General features: G+C 45.3%; 1 protein-coding gene across 1 annotated transcript in view; it reads right to left on the reverse strand.

Annotated features, from left to right (window-relative positions):
* Positions 1-20,828, reverse strand: part of LOC144752871 (uncharacterized) — a 192,652-nt gene that overhangs the window by 77,402 nt on the left and 94,422 nt on the right. The gene's annotated exons all lie outside the window — the stretch shown is intronic.

Consider the following 20,828-nt stretch of genomic DNA (forward strand, 5'->3'; position numbering starts at 1 on the left):
GAGGAAGAGGAAGAGGAAGAGGAAGAGGAAGAGGAAGAGGAAGAGGAAGAGGGAGAGGGAGAGGGAGAGGGAGAGGGAGAGAGAGAGAGAGAGAGAGAGAGAGAGAGAGAGAGAGAGAGAGAGAGAGAAGAGAGAGAGAGAGAGAGAGAGAGAGAGAGAGAGAGAGAGAGAGAGAGAGAGAGAGAGAGAGAGAGAGAGAGAGAGACACAGACACACACTGACACTGACACTGACACAGACTGGCACTCCCAAAACACAAAATACTCATGCATTTCCACAGATTTCATTTGGCAGTGCTTCTCAGAAAGCTAGATTTCAGTCCATAGATTTTATTTTTAGTGATTTGGCATAAATCCATTTAGTAGTTATTGAAAAATGAAGGTGAAAAAATGTTTGTATATATGGATGGTTGAGTGTCGTAAAACCAATTAAAAAAATAAAGATTTTTTCCCTTGGCCCAATTTGAGCTCACAGGAGTAAAACATGTGCGTGCGCAACACTTTGTTTGAATGCCAGCAACATGAGAAAAATGTCTCTGGCAGCCATCATAGGACTCGGGGACTTTGTCATTTGTCCTGAAGTTTAAAATTATAAACAATGCCGGCCCACAATTTATTATAAGTTAATTGGGGGGGGGGGGTGAGAGTGGGACCCCCTCCCCAAATCCATTCTGTCCCCCGGTGGTAAAGATGAGCAGGGCCCTGCAGCCCTCCTCACAGAGACTTTAATGGCCCAGGGGCACCATCCCCCAGGGCTGATTCCTTCTCAAGTCTTTAAAGACCCTTGACCCCACCAGGTAGGTCGCTTCCCCTCCGCACAGCACCGCCTGTGTGTCCCAGCCCCAGCTGCCTCTGCTGAGGAAGTTCGAGGCCCTCCTCCACCCGCAGGCTACCACCTGCACCTCATCCCTCGTGGCCATTGGTAGGCCATAGGTTTGTTCATCTTCCGCTTTGTTTTATTGTATTACCTGTATTTCATTGGTTGAGTCTGTGACTGCTGTTGTTCTGTCTTCCACCGCTGCCTGTTCGTGGTCCTTGCCCGTTTTTCTCCCTCTGTTCCCCTCGCTGTCCCCATGTCTCTCAGCCCGGTTTTTCCTTCTGTACCCCTCGCTGCCCCCGTGTCTCTGCCCGGTTTTTCCTTCTGTACCCCTCGCTGCCCCTGTGTCTCTCAGCCCGGTTTTCCCTTCTGTTCCTCTCGCTGCCCCATGCCTCTCTGCCCGTTTTTGCCTTGTTTCTCAGCTGCCCCTGTATTCTTGTGCCCTTTTTGCCTTCTGTGCCACTCGTTTTTTCCCTGTATTTCTGTGCCCTCTTGCCTTCTGTGACACTCGTTTTTCCTGTATTTCTGTGCCCTTTTGCATTCTGAGACACTCATTTTTCCCGGTATTTCTGTGCCCTCTTGCCTTCTGTGACACTCGTTATTCCTGTATCTCTGTGCCCTTTTTGCCTTCTGTGCCATTCGTTTTTTCCCTGTATTTCTGTGCCCTCTTGCCTTCTGTGACACTCGTTTTCCCTCGATTTTGTGCCCTTTCTGCCTCTGTGCCTGTCCCTTGTTTTTTGTGCCCTTTTTTCCTTCTGTTCCCTCCGTCGTCCCTCACCGCCCCCGCTGCTGTGTCCCCTGCGGGCCACCCCCCTGACTGCACACTGCCCATTCGCTGCCCCCACCTCCAGCCTCCCAGCTGCTCCTCCCTCCCACCTCCCCATATAGGCCGGCCGCTGGTCGGTGAGGAGAGCGACCCTTGACCCCACCAGGTAGGTAGCTCCGCCTCCACACAGCACCGCCTGTGTGTCCCTGCCCCAGCTGCCGCTGCTGAGGAAGTTCGAGGCCCTCCACCACCCGCAGGCTACCACCTGCGCCTCATATCTGGTAGCCAGTGGTAGACCGTAGGTTTGTTCATCTTCCGCTTTGTTTTATTGTATTACCTGTATTTCATTGTTGCGTCTGTGACTGCTGTTGTTAGGTCTTCACCCGCTGCCTGTTGGTGGTCCGTGCCCGTTTTCCTCCCTTTGTTCCCCACGCTGTCCCCGTGTCTCTCAGCCCGGTTTTTCCTTCTGTACCCCTCGCTGCCCCCGTGTCGCTGCCTGGTTTTTTCTTCTGTACCCCTTGCTGCCCACGTGTCTCTCAGCCCAGTTTTCCCTTCTGTTCCCCTTGCTGCCCCCGTGCCTCTCTGCCCGTTTTGGCCTTCTGTTTCTCAGCTGCCCCTGTATTCTTGTGCCCTTTTTGCCTTCTGTGCCACTCGTTTTATCCCTGTATTTCTGTGCCCTCTTGCCTTCTGTGACACTCGTTTTCCCTCATTTTTTGTGCCCTTTTGCCTTCTGTTCCCTTCATCGTCACTCACCACCCCCACCTCTGCGTCAGCCTCAGAGCCGACGAACCACCTGCCAAGAAAGACCCCAACCACCTCCGATGCATACTACCTAACACCCGCTCCACACACAAACAAGCCGTTGAGCTCTGGAACCTGCTCGACACAACATCCCTGGACATCGCCTTCCTGACAGAGACCTGGTTGAACGACTCCTCCGCACTCGACATCGCCATAGCCATCCCAGACGGCTACAAGATCACACGCAGAGACCGCACCAACAGAGTCGGAGGAGGAATCGCCATCGTCCACAAGAACAGCATCAGGGTCTCGACTAGCACCAATGACGCGCTCAGCACTGCCGAACACATGCACTTCCAGATCCACACAGACACTAACTCTACCCTCAGAGGCACCCTCGTCTACCGAGACCCTGGCCCCAGTTCAGCGACTCCATCGCCGACTTCATCAGCACACACGCCCTGACCTCCACTGACTACATCCTGCTCGGAGACCTGAACTTTCACCTTGAGAACAACAACGACAACTCCACAACCCTGATCGATAACCTCGCCAACCTCCGACTGAAGCAACTCGTCACAACGCCCACCCACTCCACCGGCCACACGCTCGACCCCGTCTTCTCCTCAAGCACGCAAGTCTCCATCAGCCACACCACCAAACTCCTCTGGACCAACCGCCACTGCTTCTACTTCGCCTTCCAGAAACCCACCACACACCACCTCACCCAACAGATACCCCGCCGCTGCTGGAGAAAAATCCCCGAAGACCAACTACATGCAAACCTCGCTCTCAGCCCACCCACCGAACCCTCCAACACCGACGACGCTGCCCACAGCCTCAGACGCTGGATCGAGGACTGCGCCAACATCCTCGCCCCGCTGAAGAAACCCCCCCACAGAGACACCAGCAAGAGGGCCAGCTGGTTCACCCCACAACTCCTTGCCTCCAAGCAAGCCTACCGGAAACTAGAGAAGGAATGGCACAGTGAACAAACTCCAAACAGCCACGCAGCACACAAGGACGCCTTCAGCAACCACCACCACCACTTCAGGGCGGCTAAGAGGGCCTCCTTCAAAGACCACCTCGACAACAACGCACACAATAGCAAGGAGCTCTTTGACATCGTGAAGGAACTCTCCAACCCCAGCTCCAACATCAACGACATCCCGCCGTCACAAGCCCTGTGCGACTCCCTCGCCACCTTCTTGCACCGCAAGATAGCAGACATCCACGACGGCTTCAACACCCAGACAGCCCCAACAGACAGCAACACAACAGACCCTCCGCACACCATCGACCATGACCCTCTGCTAGCCTGGGCCAGTGTGAGCGTCGATGACACCATCAAGACCATGTAACAAAAAGAAAAACTGGTTGCGGTCTATACTGAAGACTGAGCCAATGGAATAGAAGCAAGCGCATCTGTGTTAGACAACTGATGTGTGTGAATGAAAGGAAATGAATCCCATCAGCCCACCCATATGGCGGAACTTCACTTTTCTTTTAATCTTGACACCATGATTTATCCCCAATAAACATTTCCTCATATCATGGTAGCCAATTTTAACTAGCACCTTTTCTGATCTCTGTTTCACATTATTTACCTCACTGCAATTTATTTTCCCACACCATTATACCCACACACAACATTCAAGGTCGGATCCATTTGGGTGGTCTTGGAGAATTGGAGAAATACACACAATATCATCAGGTGTGTCTCCTTATCTGGACCAGGACCCTTCTCAATCCCAGATGATGAAGTTCCGCCATATGGGTGGGCTGATGGGATTCATTTCCTTTCATTCACACACCTCAGTTGTCTAACACAGATGTGCTTGAAGAAAACAGAATCCTGGAACCTTCCCAGTCACGGTTCGACAGGAACCACAGCACCGAGATTGCCTTCATCGCCGCCATCGACGACATCAGAACCCTGCTGGACAACGGTGAGACTGCAGCACTCATCCTCATATACCTCTCCGCCGCCTTCGACACGGTCTGCCACCACACTCTACACGCACGTCTCCACACCGCAGGGATCCCAGACAAGGCTCTGGAATCGACCACCCCCTTCCTCTCCGGCAGAATCCAGAGCGTCCGCCTCCCTCCATTCCATTCCAAAGCCTCCAAGATCTGCGGCGTACCCCAGGGATCCTCCCTCAGCCCGACAATGTTCAACATTTACATGGCCCCGCTCGCACATGTCGCCCGACAGCACAACCTCAACGGAATCTCCTACACCGACGACACTCAACTGATCCTCTCCCTCACCAAGGACCCCATCACCGCCAAAGCCAACCTCCACGAAGGAATGAAGGCCGTCGCCGACTGGATGAAGATCAGCCAAGACGGAGGTCCTCATCTTCGGCTCCAACCCTTCAGCCTAGGACCACTCCTGGTGGCCGACGGCCCTGGGGGCAGCCCCAACACCCACCTACCACGCACGCAACCTGGGAATTATCGACTCAATGCTCTCAATGACCAAGCAAGTCAACGTCGCCTCCTCCTCCTGCTTCAACACCCTCCGCATGCTCGTAAGGTCTACAGATGGATCCTGATAGATACAAGAAAGACAGTCACTCAGGCCCTCCTCAGCAGCAGACTCAACTACGGAAACGCCCTCTATGCGGGAGCCCCGACCATGCTCATCAATCTACTACAGCGCATCCAAAACGCCTCGGCACGACTGATCCTTGATGTACCATGATACAGCTACATCACCCCCCACTTGAGAAACCTGCACTGGCTCCCCGTCAACAAGAGGATATCCTTCAAGCTCCTCATCCACGCACACAAAGCACTCCACAAGATCGGCCCAGCCTACCTCAACAGGCGGCTCTCCTACATCCCCAACCTCCAGCTACGCTACGCCGACCTCTCACTCGCCACCGTCTCGCGCATCCGAAGAACAACCAGCGGCAGGAGATCCTTCTCCCACCTCGCCACCAAGACATGGAACACCCTCCCACTGAGCCTACGACAGACCCAAGACCTGCTGACCTTCAGAAGGATACTCAAGACCTGGCTGTTCGATCAGTAGCAACCCCCCCTTCCCCAGCGCCTTGAGACCCTCGCGGGTATGTAGTGCGCTTACAAATGATTGATTGATTGATTGATTGATTGAAAGACCCCAGGGACCCTATCGTCCAAGGACAACTCTATTGCTCTGTCCTGAGGAGTCCAACCCTGGGATAGAGCAGTTTTGGGCAGGGAAGGCATGTCTACTCCCAAGCAGTGGGAGATTTAAACATGCTGTTGCCAAGTGGGAGCAGGCTTCTTTTTATCTGCCCGCAATGCTGCAGGCAGGGAAACAGATATCGCTCCCACCCGGAGCCAACAAGAAAACATTGCTATTCCCTCCGGCGATAACAATGCTGGCTCCTGCACCATATGGGGAGCCGGCTGGGGCCTTAGGGGCTTTCTCCACAGCCCCCCAACTTGAAATCTATGGGTTCCCTGTGCGTGCTCACATTAGGCCCTGGTGGTTGAGGTCCTTTGGGCACAAGAAGGCTCAGCCCCACCCCCACTTTTTGTTGTATTTGTCCCTGGGGCCTATTAAGGCTAGGGAGGTGGGGCTGCACGCTCCCTCCTTTTAGATTTTGGCCCCAGGGGATGAGGTTGACGAGGCCCAAGAAGGCTCGAGGATGGATTTACATGCTCCCTTCCCTTAATTATGCAAGTCGGCCCTGGGGGATTGTGTCCCAGGGACTTAATAAAGCTTTGGGATGAGGGCCATGCAGCCCTTCCCTCTTTTTATTGCTTTGGCCCAGAGAGATGGGGTCAATCTGCATCTTTATGTTTTAATCTGAATGGATCATTTTGTGGGAACGAGGTGTAGGTGTAGCAAATGGTAGAATTGGATCACTGAAAGAATATCGACTAAAAGAATATCGACTACCCAAAATATCGTTGAGAAAATATCGACAGTCAAAATATCGAGTTTCTATCTACAAACAGGTAAGTACAAAAATATCGAGTACAAAATATCGTTTACAAAAATATCGTTGTAAAAAATATCGACTTTACTAAAAACAATGTTTAATTACATTAATATAAAAAATTAATTACTAAAATATAATTAACAATACTTAAAATAACTTTTAATAATTAAATAATTAATGAAAGTAAAAAAATAATATTTTTTTAATCATATTTCTTAAAACATATATATATATTAACAAAATTTAATTAAATAATAGCCAATATTGTATATGTACCCCAAAAACCCAAAACTGACCCTGAACCCTAAAAATACCCCTTTACCCAAAAACTAAAAACTGACCCTGAACCCTAAAAATACCCCTTTACCCAAAAACCCAAAACTGACCCTGAACCCTAAAAATACCCCTTTACCCAAAAACTAAAAACTGACCCTGAACCCTAAAAATACCCCTTTACCCAAAAACTAAAAACTGACCCTGAACCCTAATAATACCCCTTTACCCAAAAACTAAAAACTGACCCTGAACCCTAAAAATACCCCTTTACCCAAAAACTAAAAACTGACCCTGAACCCTAAAAATACCCCTTTACCCAAAAACTAAAAACTGACCCTGAACCCTAAAAATACCCCTTTACCCAAAAACCCCAAACTGACCCTGAACCCTAAAAATACCCCTTTAATTTAACATAATTAGCAATTAATCAATTAAATTAAATTAATTACCAATTACATTTTAATTAATTAACAAATATTTTTTAATTAACAATTAATTAAATATTACTACCAATTATTAAATTTACATATTTAATTAATTATAATAAAATTACTTCTCACCCTATTCCCCTATAAACCCACAACCCGCTACAGAAAATACATTATTTTAATTTACATAATTAGCAATTAATCAATTAAATTAAATTAATTACCAATTAAATTTTAAATAATTATCATATATTATTTAATTACCAATTAATTAATTATTACTACCAATTAATAAATTTACATATTTAATTAATTATAATTAAATTACTTCCCACCCTATTCCCCTATAAACCCACAACCCGCTACAGAATAAAATGACACAATAATTAAAAAAAATCATTAATTAAAAATAATTATAACATAAAATGACACTTTTCAAACATATTATAACATAAAAGCACTATAAATAATTAAATATTATTTAAAAAATGATATTTTTTACTATCTAGATTATATACTTGGATATTTTCACTGTCTATATTATTTACAGTCGATATTACTTCACTTACCTTAAAAACGATATTTTGGCTGTCGATATTCTGTCTAGTCGATATTTTGTCCAAACGATATTTAAAACTCGATATTCTGTCCAAACGATATTTTGGAGTCGATATTATGTCTGTGCACCGGTAGAATTGTGTAAATTGAGCTAGTGCGGAGCATAGCGTATCCAGATATATTTTTGTCTTCTATTTAGACAGCTTTGAGTAGGGGGCTCTCTTAATGGAAGAACTGATTTAGGATTACTGTTCCTTTTTGAAGCAATTTTATACTAATTCTTCCTCTCACGTATATGATGTTGAGTGATTTGAACTTCATATTTACTAATCCATTCATGTATTGATTATTGACTCACACTAATGTGATGTTTTTGAATCTGTAAATATGTTAACCTTTCTAATAGGTATTCCAGTAGGGTATGCAGTTCCTGTTAGCTCACAAGGAAAGAAAGGCGGGAAAGGTCAGTGGGGAACTGAGAAAGCAGATCGGGGGATCTGATTGCTCAGAAGCAAGAGCCCTCACACACCCAGGTGGGTGTCAAGCTTCATCATCTGGCAGCTCATGTAACTGTCCACGGTTTTTGAAGCAAAATCCTATCTACTAGCATTTCCTCAAAGCAGATGCAAAGTCGGAGAACGTTTTTCTGACAGCACACATACAGAGTGGGCAACGTTTGACAGTATATCTGAGCTTAGTACTTTGCATAGAAGGGTACCAGTACAAAACCTGTGCTAGGCCTCATGCATCCCTCAAAGATGTGAGCTTGGCCTAACGCAACAAGAAAGTGCACCAGCATAGGGGGTGTCAGCAGCACAACCATAGTTGAGTAGATATAGGGCTGTTCTGCTCGCTCCCTTTCACATTATGCAAAGCAGCAACTTTGTTTGCTGGGCTGTGTTGTGTAAAAAATTCTAAATTTACATAATATATGGAGTTGAGGTGCAAACAGCAGGTGGAATATGAGGTGTATGTTTAAATGGTATACATTGAATGAAAAAAGCTAAGATTAAAAAGTGAAGTTATGGGTCAGTTTGCTTCATATGTTTAAAAACCTCTGAACTGCACCGAAAACACCACAGTTAAAGAGCCATTGTGGTTACAAAACAAAACCTAACAAGTACTTGAAGTGGCTGGAAGACGGGATGTTGGCGGTTTACAAAATAACCGAATACGCAGATAAATTATTTTAATAAAGGATTATTAAAAACCTGTTATTGCACACAATACCAACTCAATGGCCCTCTTTAATCATCTCAGAACAAAAGAAATGATATGCGATCCCTCCAGGATTTGATCACGAGACTTGAAGGCTGCATTCAAGTTTATTTACATATCAGTATATCACTAATACTCCATTGACTGACTACTTTGGAGCGCTAGAGAGGTACAGTATGTTAGAAGGGAGAAAATTAAATGGCAGTGTTCAAAATTTTTAAAATACAATTTGTGGGTCCTTTGTTGCGCCGTATTGGGGAGGGGGAGGGGTTTAAGCAATGAACTACTTTTTATGTTTATGTGATATGTAATAGTTTTTACCGCATTGAGACATGAAAGTCTGATCTGCTCCATGTTGATTTGATGCAATTGTTGGTGCACATATATGACATTAAAGCTTTGTAGAACTTTTAACTTTGGTGGTACTTGTTGAGGGGAAGAAGGTCTATCTATATCTATACTACTATTATAAAGAGAGAACACAAACCTTTGAGCAAGGTAAACTACAAAAGTAATGCACCAATCATTACACCCAATACACCATTTGAAAGGGGAGATGTGGCAGAAGGACATAGGCTATAGATATGTACGCCCTATACATTAAAAAAGCAAAAACGCCAAAAGTGGTAAAGTAGTCCCTTGGGGGCGTGGTCGTTGCCGTGGGCGTCTCAAACAACAAATGTGGGCGTTTACAGGGCCGTGCCAAGTGCAAATAGCAAACATAGGCCAAGCGACTTCACAACACACTTACATATGCACACATAGAGCGGAAATGCGCTTTCACTGAATTTAGAACGCACAATATGCAGACATAGAGCGGAAATGCGCTTTCAATGAATTTCTAACAAACATTTGCAAATCCCAACACATACAGCGGAAATGCGCTTTCAATGAATTTAAATTCACACATACAGCGCAGTAACACCAATATACAAAAACAGCAGAGGTGCGCGCTATAAGAAATATACATTGCCGAATTTTAAAATTGATGTCACTATATTTTCTGTGTTTTTAATTTCACTTACCCCCTGGGCACTCCTCATTTCCAGCTAACTGACACCCCGCTCAGCTGATTGAACGCTGCCGCGGGCGAGTGTTGGTTTCAAAGCCCACTCAAATATACCTCCGAGCAACTCCTACATCTCAAGGCCTCAGCTGATGTGCCACATGCCTTACCACACTTGCTCTATACCAATTCCATCATAGGTCCCCACAAATGTCCTACTTGCGCTATTTCTAACCCCAATATCTCCCCCCATCAGGTCTTGGCAGCACTTATCAATGTGCGCTCTCTTCCCAAACACAAAATTGAAATCTCAGATTTTATTGATTCACACAACCTAGATCTATTATTTATTACTGAGACCTGGGGTGATGACTCCTCCGGTCCAGACTTTAAAGCAGCCACCCCGACAAACTACTGTGTTTGCAGACTAGATAGACATAAAAGAAAGGGTGGAGGGATAGCCATCATTTATAAAGATCACCTCAGAGTTACAATTATGGACTCTAAATATAGGGAATGTGAGGCTTTCTCTTTTTCCATCGGCCTCTCTGGTAAACAATCATTTACAGGCATGCTAATCTATCGTCCCCCCGGGTCCAGATCTAAATTTCTCTTGAACCTTAGCAATCTTATCGAGGTCTCAGTAGGATCGCCACACTTTACCATACTGGGAGACTTCAACTTTCATCTTGAAGCCACACACGACCCTGATACCTCGGTGTTAACTAACGATCTTGCAGCGGTCGATCTCTAGCAAATAGTCAAACAATCGACCCACCAAGCAGGGACATACCCTAGATGGGTTATTTACCAGAGATCCACACATTTCCGTCTCTAAGGTAATCCCTCTTACTTGGACCGATCATGCAGCTGTCTGCTTCTCTATAAAACTTAACCCCCTTTCGCTCCCTTCTATATCATCTTCCTCCATCTCCTTTAGAGACTGGAAAAATATCAATCTCTCCCATCTTGCGGCTATGATATCCGATAGCACCCCCACTAACGATCAGGATCCCACAATAGCTTCCGCTAATTATCTGAACAGCCTAAATATGGCTTGCAACAACTTAGCTCCCATTAAAACTTCCCATCGCACCAGGAAGCTTCCCTCGGCCCCATGGTTTACGGAATCCTTACGACTGCAGAGACAACATTGCAGGAATCTGGAAAGGCACTTGCGCCGTCACTAGTTTACCACGGACAAAATCGCCTATCAAAACGCCCTTTCTAAATACAAAAAACGTATTACCTCGGAAAAAACACTTTACTATACTTCCCAAATCAATCAGGCGAAGAATTCTGCAAGAGAACTGTTTCAGGTGGTCACACATCTTTCGAACCCGCCCGCCCCTCGCCTTGAGGGATCACAGACCCTTTGCAGTTCCCTGGCCAAATTCTTCGGAGACAAATTTAGTACTATTTATTCAGCCTTCACTCACTCTTCCTCCTCCTCCACCCCCTTGTTATCTGTTCCCAATGATGTGTCTAACTTCTCTATCTTCAAAGCTGCCACAGAGGAACAAGTCCTACAACTCGTCTCTCGCACTAAATCAGGATCACCTCTGGACCCTTGCCCTCCCGCCATCCTTAACCTCATCCCAGAAGCTATCTCCCCCGCGCTGACCGCCATCTGCAATGCTATGTTTTCTACGGGCATATACCCTTCAGTTTGGAAGGAGGCTATCATCAAGCCACTTTTAAAAAAAACTACTAGACCCCCTCCTTCCCGCCAGTTATCGACCCATTGCTTGTCTTCCTCTTCCAGCTAAAATTTTCGAGAAAATTATGAACACACAACTATCGAAATTTATAGACACTAACAACTTACTGGATGATACCCAATTTGGGTTTAGACAGGGTCATGGAACCGAGACTGCGTTATTAAAAGCAGCAGATGAGATAAGGATGACACTGGACAAAGGAGGAGCGGCAGTACTAATACTTTTGGATCTCTCCGCAGCCTTCGACGCGGTCGATCATGGCATCTTGATCGACCGTGTCTCAGCTATAGGAATTAAGAGTAAAGCCAAAGAACTTCTCACCTCTTTTCTGCACGACCGTCCACAGACAGTGAAAATGGGTCACTTCACCTCCCATACCTTTACTCTTCCTTGCGGAGTACCACAGGGCTCCTCGCTAAGTCCGACACTCTTCAACATTTATGTTTCGGACTTAGCGAGGGTAATAAAATCCTATGCAATCGCCCTCACAACCTACGCGGACGACACTCAACTGGTGTTATCTGTACACAACAATGGTACATCAGTTGCGGCTAATTTTCAAGAGGCAATGCGGGCAATCAGTTCCTGGATGTCATCAAACTGTCTCAAATTAAACTCTGACAAGACAGAGGTGATGACATTCGGGAAACTGGACCCACTCTGGTCCCCCCAATGGTGGCCACCTGAGATGGGAGCTCCACCGCAACCTGTTACCAAGGTTCGTAACCTTGGAGTCATATTCGACAATAAAATGACTTTCAATCAACATGCCAACTCCGTGGTCTCCTCGTCTTTCTATATCCTCAAAAGGATAAAAAAAACTGATTCCATACTTACCCCCTTCAGCTGGCAAAACTTTAATCAGTACTTTGGTCTTTTCCAGAACAGATTACTGCAATGCCCTTTTTCTGAATGCCCAAGAAAAAGTCCTTAACAGATTGCAGCTGGTCCAAAATGCGTCGGCCAGAACCCTATTAAATATTCCCAAGTTCACATCCATCTCCCCTTACATTCGACAGCTGCACTGGCTCCCAGTGAGGAGCCGAACAAAATTTAAGGCACTATGCATTGCATACAAAGCCAATAACAACATGGGCCCACAGTTTCTCAAAAATGCTTTTTGCCCGCTTGAACACTCAAGAACACTACGTTCGGCTTCAGCCCATTTGCTCAAAATCCCACGTACAAGAAGAGCCAATTGGGGTGATAGATGTTTCACGATCTCCACAGCCAGACTTTGGAACACATTACCCCTCTACATCAAAATCGCCCCCACGCTCATCAGTTTCAGAAAAAAACTAAAAACCTGGCTCTTCCCAGTATAATTTTCTGTCACAGTGATGATTCTGTACTGCAAGCGCCGAGACACCCTTTGGGTATTTGCGCGCTATAAAAATCGCAAAAATTAAATAAATAAATAAATACACACATTCCTTGCAGTTACCCAGACAACATTGATGCCTTCGCATTAAAAACCGGGCGGGCCTTCCATCGACTAGGAGTGTCAAATGACGCCACACAGGGGGCAGGATTAATCACATACTACACCAATCACAACGCACTAAAGAAAACACACACAGGACTTCGCTTACCAAAAAAAAAGTCTTTAACCATTGGCCATTGACCAACGACGTCACAGGGGGGTAATAACGAACAAAAAAAGCCGACATTTCTTAACGGAGAAACGCAATCGACTGCGCATTCACAAGACTTTCCTCACATCTTGCGGACAAGATAAAATGCTTATAATAAGACATACGAATAACGAAAATAACACAACTGCCCATAATCACTCGAGCACTGCCAGGACTTCACCACACAATTGACAAAACGAAAGGGAAACTTCTTTGAAGGGATACAAAAACGAACACACGGAAAGAGCCTTTGAAAGAAAAAAATACATTAAACAGGTGACACAACACTTCCTCACATCTTGCGGACAACATAAAATGCGGAAAACAATACATACGAATTAAAAAAATAACACAAGTGGGCCAAATCAGTTGAACAGGGCCAGGACTTGCACAGACAACTCTTCTGCGGGGCGGGCAGGGGCCCTGAAGCAGCCTTTTGCTCCCGGAAAACGTCGGGACGGGCTGCTAGTAGTGTGCATACAGGAACAACTTGGTTGAGTGCTGTGACTAAGTGAGTTATCATTAGTGCGTGAGACAGTTTCTTCAAGGGGAGTCTTTATGCTTAGTCATAACTTGCACACTTAAGAGACCAAATGGCTCAGCAAGTTGAACACTGCCTCTGAAACTTGCAGGTGACCAGTTTGAATGCAGGCAAGGCTGACCCAGTCTTCTATCCTTCCGAGGTCAATAAATTGAGTACCATTACATAATACCATCTATATAATTATTAACCCTTTCTGTAAAGTAAAGTCAAAGTAAAGTCCACATTTAGGGTCTCTAGGCGCTGGGGGCCGTCGGGAAGATTAAGCGAGCTATTGCCCAGAGTCACATGGTGCTGGGCTAACCTGCCGCCGGAGCCGGGGATCGAACCGTGGTCCCCAGATTCCAGTGTCAGTCGCCCTGGCCGCGGCGCCACACCTCTTCCACCCTTTCCTAAAACAGCAAGTGTAACCTTAAAAGTTCCAGGTACGCTAAGTACAGTAAACATGTATTTTTAAAGATGTTTATGCAGTAAACAAACAAAGGTTTTACACTTTAATAAAAAGTGGATAAATATTTCACGATCTTGCATACAGCCCTTTTCACATTTCACTTTGAGGCCGTGGAAGGAAACACATTTAATTTAATTTTGACTAGTATGCCAATCTTGTGTGCCCTTCATTTCTTAGACGTCTTTGTGCTGCACTAGGCTTTTAAAGTTGATAAAAGTTCTCAGCATTGGCGCTGCTGAAAGCGCAAGTATCTGTCAACCCAGCCTTTTTAGGTCGCGCCTGCGATGCAGGGGCGAAAGCCCCTGCTGTCGCAAAGCGATCTATTGCAATCATTTCAGCCATTGTCCCGTTCAAGGACTAGGCAGAGACAACAGACTGTCACGAGCACGCAGCCGGCCGGGATCGGATCAGGTCACGCGCTCCGATCCCGGCCGGCTGTTCACAACACATGCACACATGCACACGCAGGCACAGGCAGGGACACACACACACAGGCAGGCACACACGCAGGCACAGGCAGGCACACACGCAGGCACAGGCAGGCACACACGCAGGAACAGGAGGCAGGGACACACACACACAGGCAGGCACACACGCAGGCACAGGCAGGCACACACGCAGGCACAGGCAGGCACACACGCAGGAACAGGCAGGCACACACGCAGGCACAGGCAGGCACACACAACACACACACACACACACACACACACAGACAGACGCACGCACACACATCCCCCTCCCCCCAACTCACCGGGCTCTTTTAGTGTGTTCCGTGTCTCTGTCTCTCGTCAGCCAGGGGGTCAGTCTCGATCCTCGATCTCCCTCCGCAGCGCTGGTCTTCACCCGGGCCCCCTCCTGGGACCCGGGACTTCAGATGCCGCAGTCCGCTTTGGCGCCGGGGCTCGGAGCGCGCATGCGCCGGCAGCCCCCGCCCTCTCACGCTCAGCCCGGGCTGCTTGCGTTTCGTAGGTGAGTGATGTCATCGCTTTGGCCAGTGGTTCCCAAACTGTGCGCCGCGGCGCCCTGGTGCGCCGTTAGAAGTAGCCAGGGGCGCCACACAGCTTGGGAAAGTGGAAAAGGTAGCAGGTTCGGATTAATATTTTAGCAATGTGGAACGTTTGTAGATTCTTTGTGGCGCCGAATAACCCATTTGGGACAGAGAGTTGTCGTTTTTTTATGACCGTGGTTTAAATCAGGAGAAGCATTTGCTATCGTTACTCATTTTTATTCCAAGTAAAATTGTTTAAAAAAAGATGCAGTACTTCGGGGTGGGGCACATTTTTATAACGCTATCGAAATAAACCTACAGCCAGAATCTTAATGTTCACAGAGGCTGTCCTAGAGCAGAAGTGTGGCTTTTATGTTTATATAAAAAACCTTTAATTTCGAACGAGGTTTTATTGTGTGATTAAAAATAAGCCTGTGTTTATCCAGGTGTGGCACCGCAGTAAGATGAAACGAAAGCAGTCCCAGGCGGCCAGGCTGGCTCATCCAGTAGCAAAAACATATTGAGGGGGTTGCTTCACTGGTCTGGGAGGGGCTTTGATTTTCAACAAGGCTTTGTAAGGATGATCACAAGGGGAGCGCATGTCAAGGGCTCTACACATTATGATGGTTCATCTTTAGTGGGAAACATTAATGGGGACCTGAACTCTGGCCTGGCTGTTAGCGCTTTGAAAGGGAAGGGGGAAGCCAGAATGGGGGGGGGGGGGGAGATAACTCAATTTATTTGTGGTTTGGGAAGCACCCTAAGAGATAGCCAGGACTCAACAGAAAGAGACCCTCCTCCGAGATTTCTAGAAATATGTGTGCAAGTGACTGCTGTAGTCCTGTTATTGTTAATGTCTTGCATATGAATTTTATTATTTTATATGATGGAATTACATTTTTTTTTTTAAACACACACAAAACTGCTACAGGCACACCAAAGAATTGTAGCAATTCATTTTACTGTTTGTTGTTTACAGAAACAAAAGCCTCCCCAAAACACCATTTTTTTCTTAATGGACAACATCAGATGAAAGGGAAATATACATTATTCATTTCTGCGCTCCTTAGTGTTTGAATGCTGCATTTTTATCTAAAAAACAATATATTTGTAAATATTCATATTTAAAGGGTTTGGGGCCCGTGCGGACTGTATGTACAGCTTGTACCAGGCAGTACTTAAGGGAGTGCACAGCTTGACCTGACCCCAGAGGTGAATGTCAATTTGCAGTGTCTACTAAAATATACATCGTTTGTTTCACTTGATCCAGAACATCTGAATTAAAAAGAGACTGTCGTGGGGGAATTAAGAAAGCCCTCCCTGTCAGCGTCTACTCTTGAACACATCTCACTCCAACTAGGTCTCTGCTCCAAAAATACCAACACATATGTACAAACAGAGAGATGCCCCAAAACAGATGGAGGGAAAAGGAGGTCCCGAAGATCACGGAACAGGCAAAGTGAGATTAACACAGGCACCTGAAGACGCAGGAATGTTTCTCTGCACTTAGTCACTTAACACTTAAAGTTTATTATTAAACGACTGCTTTCATTTTAATTTTGATACAAATATAATTAGAATATGTTTATCGGCTTCATCCCAATTATTTTCATGAAGAGAAATGAAAGTACTTCTAAGTCCGGGCTTACATCCCCCCACCCGAAAAAAAAGTGACATAATGGGGAGCCACGGCCAAAGGCCAATAGGTACAGGGAGCCGCAGGTCAAAAAAGTTTGGGAACCACTGGCTTTGGCCATTATGTCTGAGTGTATTTTTCAAACTTATTCTAACATATATAATGTAACTCTTACGCACATTATATTTATTTGAGGATGAATCAGACTCAGATAAAGGGAACTAATATTATTTTAGCGTCTCCTGTAAGCCGACGGTAGGACGTACATTACTAATAGAAAGTGATGATGTACTTTATTACGGACTGAAAATTGCTCGTTGATCGACGAAATTAATAATTCATTATAATTTATACTATTGCATTAGATAATGCATAAGTAGGTACAAATACTATTGGGAGAACTGATTGCCTAGGTAATACGTTTCTTTCCTGTATTAGTGGGTTCTTTTTACCGTTTCAAGATGGCGCCTATTTTGTTTTCGACTTTATAAACAGCTTCTGTAATGGCGCACGGGGAGCACGCCATGTAATACAGTTAGAGACTGATACGGTGCAAACAGTTGATATTTTGCGATTAGCTCTTTATGGGATTTATTTATGCTCTACAACTAGTATCTATGACCGGTAGTTTATATTGATTTATTATTTTTTCAGGCTACGTAAACGGTACTATTGATTACGGACAATTTCCTGTGAGATTTTGAACACGGAATGGGGCTTATGGGGTTTGAATGTTAATGGATGTATTTAGGATATACACGTTATTCCTATTTTTGCATACAGGACTGACGGATAGGAGTTATTGGATCGATATTGAGTTTTCTTGTTGCTGACCTCGAATTATAGGTGAGCAATATAGGGTTGCTGTTGATAGTGGAGTATATTCGTTCTGGGGTGTATATTTACCCCCTGTTTCTATTTTCAGGTTACCTTTTGGAAATTAAATATTTATGATTTAGTCAATATTATGGAGTGAGGAATAACTGAAGAATTCGGGTGAGCATTATAGTAAGGGATATTGAGTCACCTATACTTTTTGAAGCCGAATTACTGGTGTCTTTTTAAGGGGTAGTGATACTTGATTATGAACTCAGGTGGGGTGTCACGTTGAGCCATATATTACTGATCAATGTCTAGTATCTTGTATTGACTTTGCTAGAAGGCTGATACGCTTTGATTTAATTTTTGATATACCTGCTTTGGTTATCATAAATATTTTTCAGTGTACAAGCCTAACGTCATATTGGCAAGTAGAATTTTGGGACTTCAAAATTAATAGTTTCAGAAGGTGAAATATAACTATATTTATTATATTTTATTCTTTGGTGAATTTGTGCACTGCGGTGGATCTCAGACCCTGGTGACTTGCTGTATTTTTCACTACTACCGTTATAACACTTTAGTGGTGTTGTTCTGCATTCCTTTACTTATTTCATACTCGAAACTATTGGACTAATGGAAGCTTGACTTTTTTAAGATGTTTTCACCGTTTTGTTAAAATTCTTTTGGAAGATGTATTATAATTAAATGTATGTTCTTTTGGAACTGCTGCCCTGATGAAGTCATTTGCACAGACTGGTGCATGACGAAACACGTGTTGGCTGCTTTGCTACGGATTGGATGTAGTGCACCTTTGACTTTGTTGACACTTGATTTGAAATAAATGACCATCTTGGACAAGATTTATTGGAAGATTCTTACTTTTGGACAACACCAAGCATGGACTAATTAAGCGAGATTCTTACTTTAAAAACTTTTTTACTTGTACTGACCTTGTTTATTCACCAGCTGTACCTGAGTCTTAAAATATGTCTATTATTGAATGAATACTTATATCATTTACCTTATTTGTTGCTCAGGGAGGAAAGTCCTTTTGCATGGGATTCATTACCTGTGAGTAACTGTGGAAGTGCCGGCTGTGATTTTAGCATCTATATTGCGAGGGGATTGAGTTACACAGGTACAAAAGCCACCCCGTATGCCACCGGAGAGGGGTTACTCTCCCTCCATTCAGAAGGTGCTCCGGCCTTTCTGCGACTCATTTAACATGCAGAGCCCCCACCCCCAGCATCCCTAGAAAGTGGACGCTGAGATGCTCAGGTTATGGCTAGCACCAGGGCTAGCTTCATTCTTCACAGGCCTCTCTATCTATTCAGAGTGCCCAGCTGCTTCTCTGATGTTCAACATGTCACTTAGTCAACATACAGTGCCCAGCATCCCCTGCAGCTGCCCTCTGCTGCCCAGCTCTCCCCGCAACCACTGCCCTGTGTAGAACTTTACTGCTGCAAGCATTGGGGGGAGCTATTCATCAGCCAAAAGGAGCACCCGCCCTTGAGCTTCCACCATCTCTGCTAGCACTCCTCCACCTCCCACACCCTGCTCAGCCAGCATCAAATGATTAATAAGATCTTTATATTAGAATGTGGATCACTGATTTGAGGCCACCAAAGGGTAAATATAAACAGAGTAATAGATCCATGGAGCTGCAGTAGTGTAGCTTCAACTCCTGTCTCACTGCCCAGCTTCCTGCACAGAGTGAGTGCCACTGTACAGCCTCTAAGCTCTCCAGTATCCCTGCTCGTTACAGTGCTGCAGACAGCGGAACTTCCTTGCATATAGTGAGGAATAATGGGTGAAGGTGCAAATCTTAACATGCACTAACACACACAGAGGAATTAAGTAGCATGAAAGCTCATCCTTGGGTGTGTGTGGCTGTTCACCAGTGACATGTGAAGTAACAGTAGATGTTGTAGCAAGCAGGATTGTATGCTGCATGGATAAACACTTATAAGGTCCCAAAGGCGAGACCTATTGGCTATGCCAATGCTTGTTTAAAGTAAGTCTGCTTGCACTCTGTGATTGCCGACAGCCACGAGCAACCTAATAAAATCGACCAAAATAAACTCCTCTACAGACAGGCTTTATCCAAATACCATCTCACCTTAAAAGAGGCTAGACGTAGGTTTATTATGAACCATATTGACAATGCCAGTAACTCCTCAAAAACACTGTTTGGCATAGTGCGGGACTTTGTTTCCCCTAAAGTTTGCAGTCAGGCTCCTATTGAATCTCAGGATTTATGCAACTCTTTGGCGTCTTTCTTCCAAGAGAAAATATCAAAAATCTATGAGAACTTTTCTTCACCAGTTTTTCTTGACGCCGCATCCTCCACTACATCGGAGGGCCAAAATAAGACTGTTGCCTGTTCTTTTAACAGCTTTGAACTAATCACAACGGAAGAGGTCATCAAAGGTCTTGCTTCTGCTAAATCTGGATCACCGTCAGATCTTTGCCCGCCAAAAATAATGGCACTGTTAGCCACAATATGTGCCCCGGTGATCCAAGATATATTTAATCTGTCAATCCAGATTCCTGCCTCTTGGAAGGAGGCATTTGTTCGTCCAATATTAATTTTTTTTAAAAACTACGGCTAATCCCTCAATTCTTGGTAACTACCATCCAATTTCTTTGCTACCATTGTTGGGCAAATTATTGGAAGGTTTTATTAACCGACAACTGAGTTCTTATTTGGAGGAAAATCATTTGCTGGGTCCTTCGCAGTCGGGTTTACGGCCAGGCTTTAGCACAGAGACCGCTATTCTGGCCGTGACCGACTCTCTCAGACAGACTATAGACGCAGGAGGCTCAGTGATTCTGATCCTCCTAGATCTCTCCGCAGCTTTTGATACCATCTCACATTCTAAGCTGGCGGAGAGATTTCTTACCTGTGGCATTAAGGGGGTAGCGCTTAAGTGGCAGAATCACTTTCTGTCTGAGATAACGCAAACGATCATGCTGAGCGTGTATATCTTGCCGAAAATGCACCTTGACAAGGGTGTTCCGCAGGGTTCTTGCTTAAGCCCAACTCTCTTCAACCTATACATGGCTCCGCTGGCAGGGTTAGTCGAGCGGCTGGGTTTTGAGATCATCTCTTATGCCGATGATACTCAGCTTATGTTCACCATCGGACCAAACCCAGAGCTCGACAAAAAACGTTTTTTCACTGGTATGCTTGCCATCTCTAACTGGATGTCAGCAAATTGTCTCCAGTTAAATCTAGAAAAAACGGAGGTCCTGGTAATGGGTAAAGCCTCGGACACCTGA

Source organism: Lissotriton helveticus, chromosome 5_1, assembly GCF_964261635.1.
Source record: "Lissotriton helveticus chromosome 5_1, aLisHel1.1, whole genome shotgun sequence".
Lineage (NCBI taxonomy): Eukaryota > Metazoa > Chordata > Amphibia > Caudata > Salamandridae > Lissotriton > Lissotriton helveticus.